This window comes from Rhopalosiphum maidis, chromosome 2 (genome assembly GCF_003676215.2).
Source record: "Rhopalosiphum maidis isolate BTI-1 chromosome 2, ASM367621v3, whole genome shotgun sequence".
Taxonomy (NCBI): domain Eukaryota; kingdom Metazoa; phylum Arthropoda; class Insecta; order Hemiptera; family Aphididae; genus Rhopalosiphum; species Rhopalosiphum maidis.
Window position 1 is genome coordinate 7,749,847 of NC_040878.1, and position 12,770 is coordinate 7,762,616.

At 27.0% G+C, this 12,770-nt stretch overlaps 1 protein-coding gene across 2 annotated transcripts in view; it reads left to right on the forward strand.

The window, feature by feature from the left end:
- The first annotated feature begins 9,167 nt into the window (after nt 1-9,167).
- Nucleotides 9,168-12,770, forward strand: part of LOC113551191 (high affinity cAMP-specific and IBMX-insensitive 3',5'-cyclic phosphodiesterase 8-like) — a 60,954-nt gene continuing 57,351 nt past the window's right edge. For both annotated transcript variants that reach the window (XM_026953283.1, XM_026953284.1), the window contains exon 1: nt 9,168-9,636. The gene's annotated coding sequence lies outside the window, so the exon portion shown is untranslated. The remainder of the gene's footprint in view (nt 9,637-12,770) is intronic.

Genomic DNA, 12,770 nt, shown 5'->3' on the forward strand with positions numbered 1-12,770 from the left:
TAACTACAAATTAATAACTCAAATTTGATATATTTTCATAATTATCTTATTTTAGTTAAAAAATCTGTAAATAATTAATAAAAATAATAATGTAACGTAAAACAATTTTGAATTAGTAGTTATACTAAAATTGCACGATTATTTTTTGGTTAAATTTAACCGTTATAATATAGTAATTAATAATTATAGATATGTACAATATAAATAGATGTATTAAATCTTCATGGTAAAATTAAAAGTTTTATGAAATTTTAACTATAAAATGATTTATAAATGTTTATGATTTGACAAATTAAAAAAAAAATATATACTTTAAATGTTGATAACAAAATTGTAATAATGTATTTTTGATATTTTTTTTAACTATAATATTTTATAAAGAACCTTATATACAATTTTACATTTATAAACAACAATATTGTATCATAATGTATCAAAAATTAAACATTTCAAATGTCTATAAAATTAAATAGTCCAAAAAGAACCTATTTATTTTATGTTTATATCTTGAAAATTATGTCTTAAATATTTGGTTAAAAATTAAGTCAAGATTTTTTTTTAAAACTAACTTTACATAAGAATTATTGTTTTTATTTTCTCAATTATTTTCAAATAAATTCTGGAAAAATGTAAAATACTAATGAGATCCATTGCTAGCAGAAATCATCCTAAATATTTAAGATTGAAATATTTATACTGTTCCAAAGGTGATAAACTGATTACAAATTCAAAAATTTAAAATTTAATTTAAAAAAAACATACATTTTCGTATAACCAATATATTTATTGCTTCGCCCAAGATCTAAAACAAATTCTAAGTGTAATAAATATTAACAACGTTATAGTCTTACGAAGTAAATAAAAAAGACTATGAATTTGAATAGATTGAGATGGATAGATTTTCAGATAGGAAATTATTATGCGACTATTCAAATGTATCGGAATTGCTAATTTAACAATATTTACTCATCAGTTTCAATTTTTGTTACAGCTCTATTACCCACAGTTTATAAATATACGTATACTCGTACACATTATAGGTATTATATTGTTTATTATACGTGTATAACATAATGTTTTGAATGAAGGCAGTACTTGAGTAACATTATATATTTTGCCAAAAATGTTGGTAATTTCCTGTAAACATGGACGAATCCATTGAATATATTTCGTAGTTCAACAATAAATTAAAATTAAATATTTATATTGTCAGCGTAACAGTGTACCTATCATATATAATTTTAATAATATATTTATCAAATTTTATAGTTTATAATTATAATATACATCCATGAACAGTATTTAGTATGATAATAAAATGTAATATAATATAATGTTATGTTATAAACAAGAATTGTTTATGTCATCTCGAAGTGTACCCGATCGTTTTTAAATAGGTTCCTCAGTATGATGATATAAACCAGCGATTCTTAACCTTTTGTAGAGCAAGGACCCCCGATAAAAGATTTTTACGGATTTTTAGAGATCGTGGACCTCCTTCCAATTATTTTATATTACAAAATATAGAAGTAAACTTAACAAAACATATACATTTATAATTATTTTTATTAAACTTAAGTTTTCATAGAACTGTAATATAAATTATTTTATTTTTAATATTCTTAAAGTTACCGTGAACCCCCAACATGAGTATCGTGGACCCTCAGGGGGTCGCGAACCACAGGTTAAGAACCGCTGATCTAAACAATCTACAATAGTATGTTGGTTTGATGATTTATTTTTAAACATTTTAGAAATATTTAATGGAATGGAATAAACTATTGGCTATCACAATCAATTTGAATATCGAAACGACTAATGACTAAATGACACGGTATCTTAGTACATAATTGACATGATTACAATTAATTTATTGGTGAAGAAAATAATAACTAAATGTTACCCAAAAAAGTGTACATCATATACTTTGGAAATTAATTGTAAAGATGTCTTAACTTTTAAAAACATACCATGTAAATCATCAGATTATAAACATGAATAATAATTGGTTTGTAAAAGTAGGCCAATACACAAAGTAACAACTTGTATAGTACATATTAATATATTAATAGTATAATAGAATAGAAATGTCATGTATTTATAATTATATGTGCATGCTAATGTATACTTATACTGGGTTTTATGAACAATTACTAAATATATTTTAGCGAATCAGTGGTGAGCTAATAGTCCCTTAAACATAATTTAGTGGCCCATGTACATTCAATTTTGGTGAACCATTAAATTAATCAATTTTTTAAGTAACCCAGTAATTATGTAATAAATTACAGATAAATTATTAATAAATATGCCATTCATATTAATTTAACATATATTTTGGTTCATATCAATAAGATTTTTGTTATGCAATACATTATTTTCTGAGTAGCTATTCACTTTTTGCTAAGGTTATGATCTGTTATTATAATCCTATATATATACCTACCGGTTTTAATAGCAACAACAATTTGTTTAAATCATAAATTAAAACATTTATTTATTCGTTGTTTAGACACATTTATTTTTCTAAAAATAAAATGCAATAAGAAATAGTTGTTTTATGTATTTTAAATTTGTATTTTAAGTGTTTCTATCTTGAAGGCCTGATGCACATAAGGTGACCAAGTAATTATATAGTTATTATAGTACCAGTTATTGAGTATACTCGATCAAATAGGTACCTGCGTAATTTATAATAAATAATGTATTATAGATATTCTAAGGAAACTAAAATAATATATCTAAATAACAAGCGGAGTGATCGGAAATTAGTGTTACAAAAGATAACATAATAATTTTAGGATCGTAACCATACTGAAACAAACACCGATTTATAATCGACCTCGTCCCAGACCATGAATACATAACAATGTTTCTGATTTCTTGTCATAAGCGATAACGTAAGCGAATATCAACGACATAGTCATTTGTTGATAACATGAAAAAATTTCTAAAAACTTGCCTCAAATTTACAATTGCCTGTATTAATATTAATATTAATACTATTTGTTTAATTAATTAGTAAACTTTTGTACAACCTTTCTTATAATAATTTAATAAATTATTACATTTACTAATGAACTTGAGTAATTAAATAATTCATGAAATCCTTAAAATTTCTAGAAAAAAAAATAGAATCTAGCTCATAAACAATTCACAAAAATAAATCGATGGTTCTAAAAAACAACAAATAGAATTAGATGCTGATATTGACGTTGTATTGTACTTACAAAAGTAAAAAAAAAAGTCATTTATTTTAATAGTGCTCAAGTTTTCTTTGGATATTTTACTTAGAATAAAAATTGGCATTAGTTGTATATTATCTATATTGGTATATATTTTCTCGTTGAAGTGAAATAAATGTGTAATTATTATTATTGAAATGATTTCATAAAATAATCATTATAACTACTCAGTTAGAATCCAAATAAATACTGTAATTCTACGCACGAAAAAATTATGAAACTATAATATATTTAATAATATGACCTGTTCAAATCAAACAAACAAATAATGCAATTTTAATACAATCAAATAGTTATTAAAATACGAGAACTCGTAAAATGTCAACAAAAATATTTTAAGTTGACAATGCTATCACCTCTCCGACATTCCCCCTTTGAACTCCATTTGAATACATTTCTGGTTGGTATGTTCAAAAATCAAAATGTATGCATAGAAATTATTTATAAATCCAGTTTTTATAAGCTTAAATTATGTATTTATTCTAATTCTGATTTTTAGAATTTCTAAATAGGTCCTTTAAGTCTTTTTAAACTCTGTAACAAATTAGAGTAGCCTTAGTCGATGACCGATTTTCGTGCGGTTAGGTCAGAACCATTCTGGCCATGTAGATAAATTGACGTTGGATGTCGTCGTACTTGGAAGACGTATGTAAAATAATACAAAAATATACTTACACGCATCACGCAATATGCGCAATTATATGCAAAAATCTAAATATAGAGAAGTCCCTGCAATAATATAAGGGGCCTGTGAATAATATACATAGATATCTTACCTTGTTGCGCTATTCTTGGCTATCAGCTTCTCGGGAAACAGACGACACGTTTCATCAGACCGACAATAATGAGATTTGCAAATATCGTATATATTTGCAAGACTTGTTTCGTCGGAATGTCGTCAAACGACACAACACTTTCCGCACTCGCGAAGTCACAAACGGCGATGTGAAAACGTTTTAATCTAGAATTATTGAACGATTATATAACGGCGCTTGCCGTTGAGACTGACTAACGGAAAATATCGCGTTTATCCGCTCATTAAGGGTAATGTTAACTTTTGAGTATATACTGCGGTTGTGGTATTAAGTCTATCATCTCGACCGTGGTTAAAATTCGTTATTCACATTTAATAATATTGAAAACGGTTTATACTTACAAATGATATTTCCCGTTATCGGTAATTAGTCTTAATGAAAAACGGTAACCACCATTCGTTTTCTCTGCATCGTCTGGTTTTCAACGATTCTTCATCAAACTGTTTTTGCGTCATTGAGTGCGATAATTTTAATAGTAAATTAAATATTTTTTTTAATTTGTCATTCGTGCATAATATTAATATCACGGGTATTCATTATGATAAAGTTCTATCGAAACGTATCTTGTATATCATTGATCTACGTATAGTATAGACAATATCGCGGTTAAAATCAATATGGTATTATATTTGCAAGCCACAGAATTTCCGGCCCAACGAATGTACCTACGAAACACGTCGACTATTTCCTGATGCATCAAGGTAAAATGGACATCATAGAAACTATACAATTCTCAGGCTCTTTGTGGGAATATTCGATATAGGCATAGCTATTCATTAGTTTTGCCGAATAATTACTTTGTATATTGACGTTAATTAGAATATATTGTATTTACATACTGTATATACTCCCATGATGCATACTTGATAAAATTAGTAAATTCAAATTAAACCTAAGTTAAATAGTCACATGTGTCTTTCATTGATTTTTTAGTGGGTAGGTCCTATAAAAAGAAACCAATGGATAATGTAAAAATTAGTTATATATTTATAAAATATGTGTAGTATAGAGAGTATGTAAGAAAAATTAGGTATTATTGTTGGAATCATGTGTAGAGTTATAAAGTTTAGTCCCAGATTTGGAATTATATTTATGGCTAAATTCCATCCAATAAAACGTTTAATTTGTTATCCCCCTAATTCATTTATTACTAAAACTAAATTAAATATGTACAGAGTAGGATGAGAAGACTATTTTCATACAAATATTAATGAATATTAAGTATGATTGATCGTTAATATTAGGTACCGATATTTGACAATAATAATAATATAATAAATAAGAAAATTTTAATTGCAATACAATAAAATATATTTATATTTAGCTATTATATTAAATTCTTAGCATTTAACATTTCAACTATAATTTTTATTATTTATAATATTTTTTTCTGGACTCAATCAGATATTATTTCTAATTGAATTTAAGTATATATATATTTGGATCCACGGGACTCAACTGTAATTCGTTCTTTGAAGTTATAGTACATTTAAAAAAATGTATACACCTGTAGTAAACACATTAGATAATATCTGTTGTAAAAATTTATTTTATACAACATGAGAAAATATATAAGCTCCTTGAACTACAACGAAATAACGTCAAGGTGAAACGAGACGCACACATGTGGATTAGTTCGTCGGTAAACCTTAACTACGGTCAATCAGCGGACAATGTGGTAGGCTCTTAGACACCGTCCCAAAATTTCGGAGACCATACCGATTTAAAAGTCATTGAACTTTAGGAAATCCGTATCCGAAACACCTGAAACGCAGATGGTCGTATGTGACCAAGATCACAGTGACGGTCGTCTACAATTATACAATAATATTACAAATTACAATATACTATATTTTAAATTATACACAGTTGCAATCGTTACGTGCTTTTTGGCTAGAAGAACATTTTATAGTCATTCGTTTACATGTAATGACGGTGTCTTTAAGAAATTATTGTAGTATTTTTAAAAGTTCGGTGATATTTTTCAATACCAATCGAATTAAAAACCATAGATAAAATTTATACATATTATCAAAAATCCGGTGTAAATCAGTTTTGAAATTACAATTTTAATTTCAAATTCATACGTAATTTAAAATAATTTGCAGTTTAATAAAATTATGAATAATTGTATAGGTTATTTATAGTTTATAAATTATAATAGTGATCAAAGTTATTATTTTACAACAAACCATTTTAGTACCATATAATACATGACAACTTATTTAGTTACTAGGTCTAAGATGAGAGCATTTTCTATCATTAATATAGTTTTTATGCATCAATAAATTGAATGTATATAAAAAGAATAAATATTTTTACGATATATTAAATAGGTATTATTTTTGTTAGTTATTAGTGTTATTACCAATCGTATTATTAAAGTGGATATATATATATATATAAATATATATAAAGATTACAGAGTGTCATTCAATAATTTAATGGTGTAAAGTGGTTTGGTAATACAGTAGAACCTCGATTATCCGAACTAATTGGGACCGCACCTAGTTCGGATATTGGAAATTAAAAAAAAATTTTTTTAAAACACAGTTAAATATTTTATAATATGTACATACATATTTATTATCATTAATATTTTATTACATTATTTGAAATACATTACATACATAAGGAACGTATAATTTTTGTTATATTATTTTGACAAAATCATCGATTTTCATTTTATCGATGAGCTGCAACGCGCTTTTCAGCAGCCAAATCGCGGATACAAGTTTTAATATACGGATAATAGAACGTTCAGATACGCTAATTGCAGTTCGAATAATAGAGGGTTTGTATAACGGAGGTTCGGATAATCGAGGTTCTACTGTAGTATTTAATTCTCTCACCGTTTTGAAACTGGTAATATTCGTAGAGTGATCTATAGGTATATTTTTCGCTTCGCGATTGAGAGTAATGATCGAATTTGATTAAACAATTTTGTTTTATGCACGTACCTATAGATATATGAATAAAAACATATATAAATAAATGGTTCTTTATTAATTCTATAACTTTTTTAAATCATAGGACTTTCATAAGGTAATTTATATTTTGTGCAGTTCAAACATGTAACACTTCAAATTTCAATGAAATATTGTTAAGTGGTTTTATGTTCTAAATGCCTAAAATATTATCAAAAATCCACGTGTAAGAATATATATATATGTTGAAAAAGTTAGATAAGATTTTCCATTTATTTTTTATATATAGTATCTTCAAAAAAAAAATTACCATCGATGACAGATTTTAAACGAAAAAATTTGACCTTGACCTACACCCGTTCAATAAACGCGTCTTAAAACAACTAAACCGCGTCATAGAGTTTTCATATACAAACTACAAAGGTTTAAATTAAATAGTTTCGAACCACATAATAATAATAATAATACAGTACGTCTTTTTTTTCAAAACCACATTTTCATCGATTGCGTTCAAAGTCAAAAGGGAATGAACAAATAAAAAACGGATAAAACAACAACAGTTATATGTATAATAATGTCGGTCGGCGGAGCACTATATACAGTAGGTATATACCTATACTACACTACTTACCACAGTGTAGAGAAAATCTTATTGTTTTCGCTGAAGTTTGTAACTTTGAACGCACACAATATATAGCATCATTTGAATAATTGAATTTCGAGAGAAAAGACTTCCAATTCGACCGAATTCCGGACGTTTATAATATATTATTACTGCTGTGCCCACCTGTTCTTTGCGGTGTCACTAAAAGTGTTGCAACGCTTGTTTGAAACGACCGCCATGCGTGTATGTACATAGTGGTGTATTATCATAGTATAATATAATGGTCGGTATCAAAGGCGAAGTGGAAAATTGGATGGATCCAATTGTAGAGATTTTTTGTCGTCTTCGGTTTCCATAAAGATTTTTACCAAAAAAAAAATCACACAGTTTTATTTTATATACAGTCTTTGACTTAGAAAAATATAGTATAGGTACGTTACTATAATTAATATGTTTTCCCCTAAATCCCCTTTATTATAATTTTAAACGTATAACCATTATCTAACAATGATTTAATAACTAATTATATTTACTTTGAAAGTTTCAATCATAAGCTTGCATACAAATTTTTGCAAGTAATTGAGGTAGTATTGTTATTTTTTTTTAAACATATCTATAATTAAATGTAGTTTTAAATATATTAATTTAGTTATTCATAATTTATAATTCTATAAGTCTTTATACATAAATAATAATACAATATATATTTTTTTGTCAAAATTGAATTTTAATTTTATCATGCAACATGTAATGACAATATTTTGACACCGTAAGAAATGCATAAGCTGCTGTTCAATGGAATTTTCTAAATAGGAACAGTTAACATTGTATTGTAATCAAATATTTTTTTATTAATCTTTATTTGATAAATTCTACAAATGAGATTACTTTTTTTTTATAACATCGTCTTTTAGGATAAAATAAATAGGTATTCTTAATTTTCCCGTCTTTTAATGTTTGTAATCAAAGAGCTGTATAGAACTATATCTATAGATTCTATATAGGTATCAGTTATTATTTTATGGTTTATGTATTATACGTAAATATTACATAATTATCATTTATTACACTATCAATTACCAATACTTTAATACATAGTGTACTACTGCAGTTTTTTTTATTTAATGTTAAAACTTCATAATTTTGCAGAAAACCCCAAAATTAGTTACCCACTGTAATCTAAATTAAAAAAAAAAAAAAAAATAGCGGTATGCTAAAATATCTAAATATCGAACTGATGTACTCAGTCTTCCTGCGTTTCTCCGTCACCCCCCCCCCCCTTCCCCAACCCATCAAATAAGTAAAGCACTGAACTCTTACAGTGGTATTATATAATGTTGACCCCGGTAGCGGGGACCGGTGCAGAGGGGTCCAGGGTTTCCCGCCAACTTTGCCGTCTCGAACAGGCTGCCCAGACTATCTCACGGGATAGCGGGCGGGCGCGACGTCCGCGACGCGAGCTTTGCGCCGCCGCCGCGGGCGCGCCACTGTCGGACGCGCGGGCGGGCGGTCCGCTGTTCCACGGAAGCCGTCGTCGCCGGCCGGCGCGACCGCTATTACGATAGAATATCATACATGTAGACGACGCGTTACGCGACCGCGCCGCAGATCACCGGTGACCGGCGGACGGACGATCGCGTGCGTCGTGTATACGAGTCTCTCTCGAGTACGCGTTTCGCGATCGCATGTGTCAGTGATATCAGTGTGTGTAAGTGTGTGTCTGCCGCCGCGAATTTGACGACGAGTGAACGTGCCGCGCCGTAAGTTCGCGCGCGCCAAAGTTTCACCCGACGCCCTTTGTGATAAATTTAACCGTTTTGTTTTTTTTCATTCCTATCACTCCACCCCTCCCCAATTCGAAGCGATTTATTTATCCGTTTTCGCGGGTTCCGTCTCCCCAGTGCTCGCGTAACACCGTCGAATGTATAATATATATAAATACATCTAGGCACAGGGACATACCTATACTTACGCTCGAACCGTCGCCCCATGTGCGGATAATATTCGTCTGCCTCCACGTCGTTGCCCGGATAATGAAAACCTCGGTAAGTCTAAAATTTCAATATGCATTTATTTGTCGTACACTTTTTTTTATATTATTATTATTATTATTCGAAACAATATAAATAAACACTGATTTTATTGTATTGAATATGATTACATAGGTACACTAAAGTATTCGGATTGAGTTATTTAAGACCATATATATAATATAGTATCATATTATATTGCTATACTACGGCATTGGTATTGGGTGTATTAAACACGTAGCGTCGTTGCGTTATTTACTTAGGTACCTAATCAATTATTTTTTTTTTTTAAGTACCTATTATATAAAATATGTTCTACTTTGGTATCTGTTTGTTACACTGTGAACCTAGTTTTAACTTTTTAGACGTCTCTTCGTGCATACATTTATATTAGGTTTAAGAACAGTCTTAACTCAATACTAATATAATGTATCAAAAAGTTTTGATAGAAATCGACTTTAATTAGTTTAATTTAATTTTAGTTTTCGCATTATATTATTTTCAAATTTAAATTATGTTACCACCGAGAATTATATTTTATATTTACTTGAAACTTTTAAACTAATGTCTATAGTCAGATTTATATTACCAACTATAATAGAGTCATATTTACGTCTCTTAAGGGCAATATTTGTACCACCCATCTTCTTAAATTTTTATTTTTATTCTAAATACACATAATATATTGTTGTATGACATAATAACATGTCTATTGATAATATTAATTAAAGAGCAAAAATGTGTATTTGTTAAAATATTCGATTCAAAAAATGTTACTTTACACTTTACTTCTTTTTATCAAAATAGTAAAGTTTACATAGAAATTATAATAATGTGACATTCACGAATAACAAATATACCATGTACCTATTAACCTATACATATACCTATTAACAAAATATGAATAAAAAAAAATTAAGATAATATAATATAAAATCGCTATTCAACACAGTAGGTAAATATTTAGGTACATTGGCTATAATCCAATCACCAGAATTATTCACATTTTCATACCATACCACAGGTAAACTCAATCCCTGAGTTGAATCAATTAATAAGTTATGTTTACAAGAAATACGGTACACAAATCTTTTCATGTTAAATTTGTGATTTGATTACCTGTTATAAACTCATGTTATATTTGACTTGAATTTCTCGGCAATTAGTACGTTACAACTTTGAATTCAAATAAATAGTTTCAAATGATCACTATCTGTGGTTTCGTGTCTGAATTCGTATGTATCCTTATTACCCAATGGTATTATTGTATTAGTACATATAAAACTTCAAAAGTTATAAAACTCAAAACTTTATTCATAGCTTTTAATATCCATGACGTGTTTTAATTCTGAAATCTTATTTTTTGGTAATAAAACATTTAATGTTGGCTCAAAACATTAAACAAATCGTTAAAAAAAATCCAATAATAGAAATATTTTCCCAGAATATACCTAAAAGCAATAATTTTAATTAAATTGTTAATATACAAATTCTATATTAAGAAGATTAGTTCTTTCTGTTGTTCTTGCCTTTTTATTAAATCACTTTTAAATAATACTTGGATGAACATATTTCATTAACTTTAGTATCTACCTACTTATTGCTATTTTCTAATAAATCACAAAGATTTTCACTAATAATTAGCCTTTACAATTTAAAAAATAACTAACACATTTTTATTATAATATGCTATGTTCAAAATTATTTTTGCAATGACGATCGCGATAATTAATTTTAGGTATAATCCAATGTTATCGTGACGAAGCAAATGCTCTAAACGTCTTTCACTTTGCAGAATTTATATTTCATATTAAATTTGTTGGTTTATATAATTTAATTTCTGTATTTTTCAATTTGAATTACTACATTTATTATTGGTTATTTTAGATGTTGATAAGGACCGTCAAAGCTATATTATATTGGTTTTAAAATATATATAATTATTTTTTCGTCACGGGAAAACACTTGTTAGTTGTAGTAAATAATACAAATACTCCAAAGATCTCAATTTAATGAAGTTGAACTTGAATAATATTTTGATTTTATCAGAATTATAAGATTTTTAAAACTTTAAAAAAAATTTGCAATTTAACTAAAAAAGATACAATTAATATATTTGTTTTATTAAATATGAATATTTTAATAAATTTGGATTTATAACTCATCACTGAAATATACTAAATTTACTATATTTAATAAAATTGATAAATCATGTTCACTGTTTGTTTAATAGAATAATAGCTATAATAGCTAAACATAATGTTTATCGTTTTATTCTAATTAAAGAGGTTAAATTACAATAAAAACAGATTATGTATTATGTGACATGAATTTCAATTAAAAAAAGCTTGTAATTTGTAAGTAATTTAAGGTGGTAATTTGTCTTCCATTTAGTTCCATTGTTCAAAGAAAATCTTAAAAATTATACAAGAATGTAATCAAAAAATATCAAAAAACTAGTTTTATTATTAAATCTTGATAATTGTTTTGGTACTTAATAAACTAAACTCTGTTCAAAATAATATTAGATTGTTTATTGAAAAGGATATATTATATTAATTTATATTACATTGATATAATATATGGTCTATCATTCTACATATATGTTTGGATTATCTATTCAGCAAAAGATTTATATAACATTTAGCTATTAAAAGTTCGTTTGTTTTTATAAAGTTCGTTCTAAGAACTAATTTATCTTGAAAATATCAACTTATTAGTTATTAGTAATTTTATATTTGAATATTATCATATTTATTAGAAATATATAGGAACATATGAAAACATAATACATGAATGCTTATTGATAACTTTTACCAAATAATAAATTATTCAGTATTGTAAGTATTAGGTATTCTTATAGTATTAATTTGTTTACGGACCATAAAATATCTAACCGTGTACAATTATTAATAATATATGTATTAAATATAAACATACCTAAATAAAATATCTAGGTACAAACTAAAAAGATTGAAAGTAGGATATCTTATCTATATAGGTGCGTAATATTATTGAGTTAAACAAAGTTTTTTTTATATATCAATATCATAAGTTTGAAGTAAATGTATAGTTATGTGTATTTTTAACAATAACTGTTTGTGGTTTTAAATATCGAGTTTATACAAGTATAATATCAATATAATTTT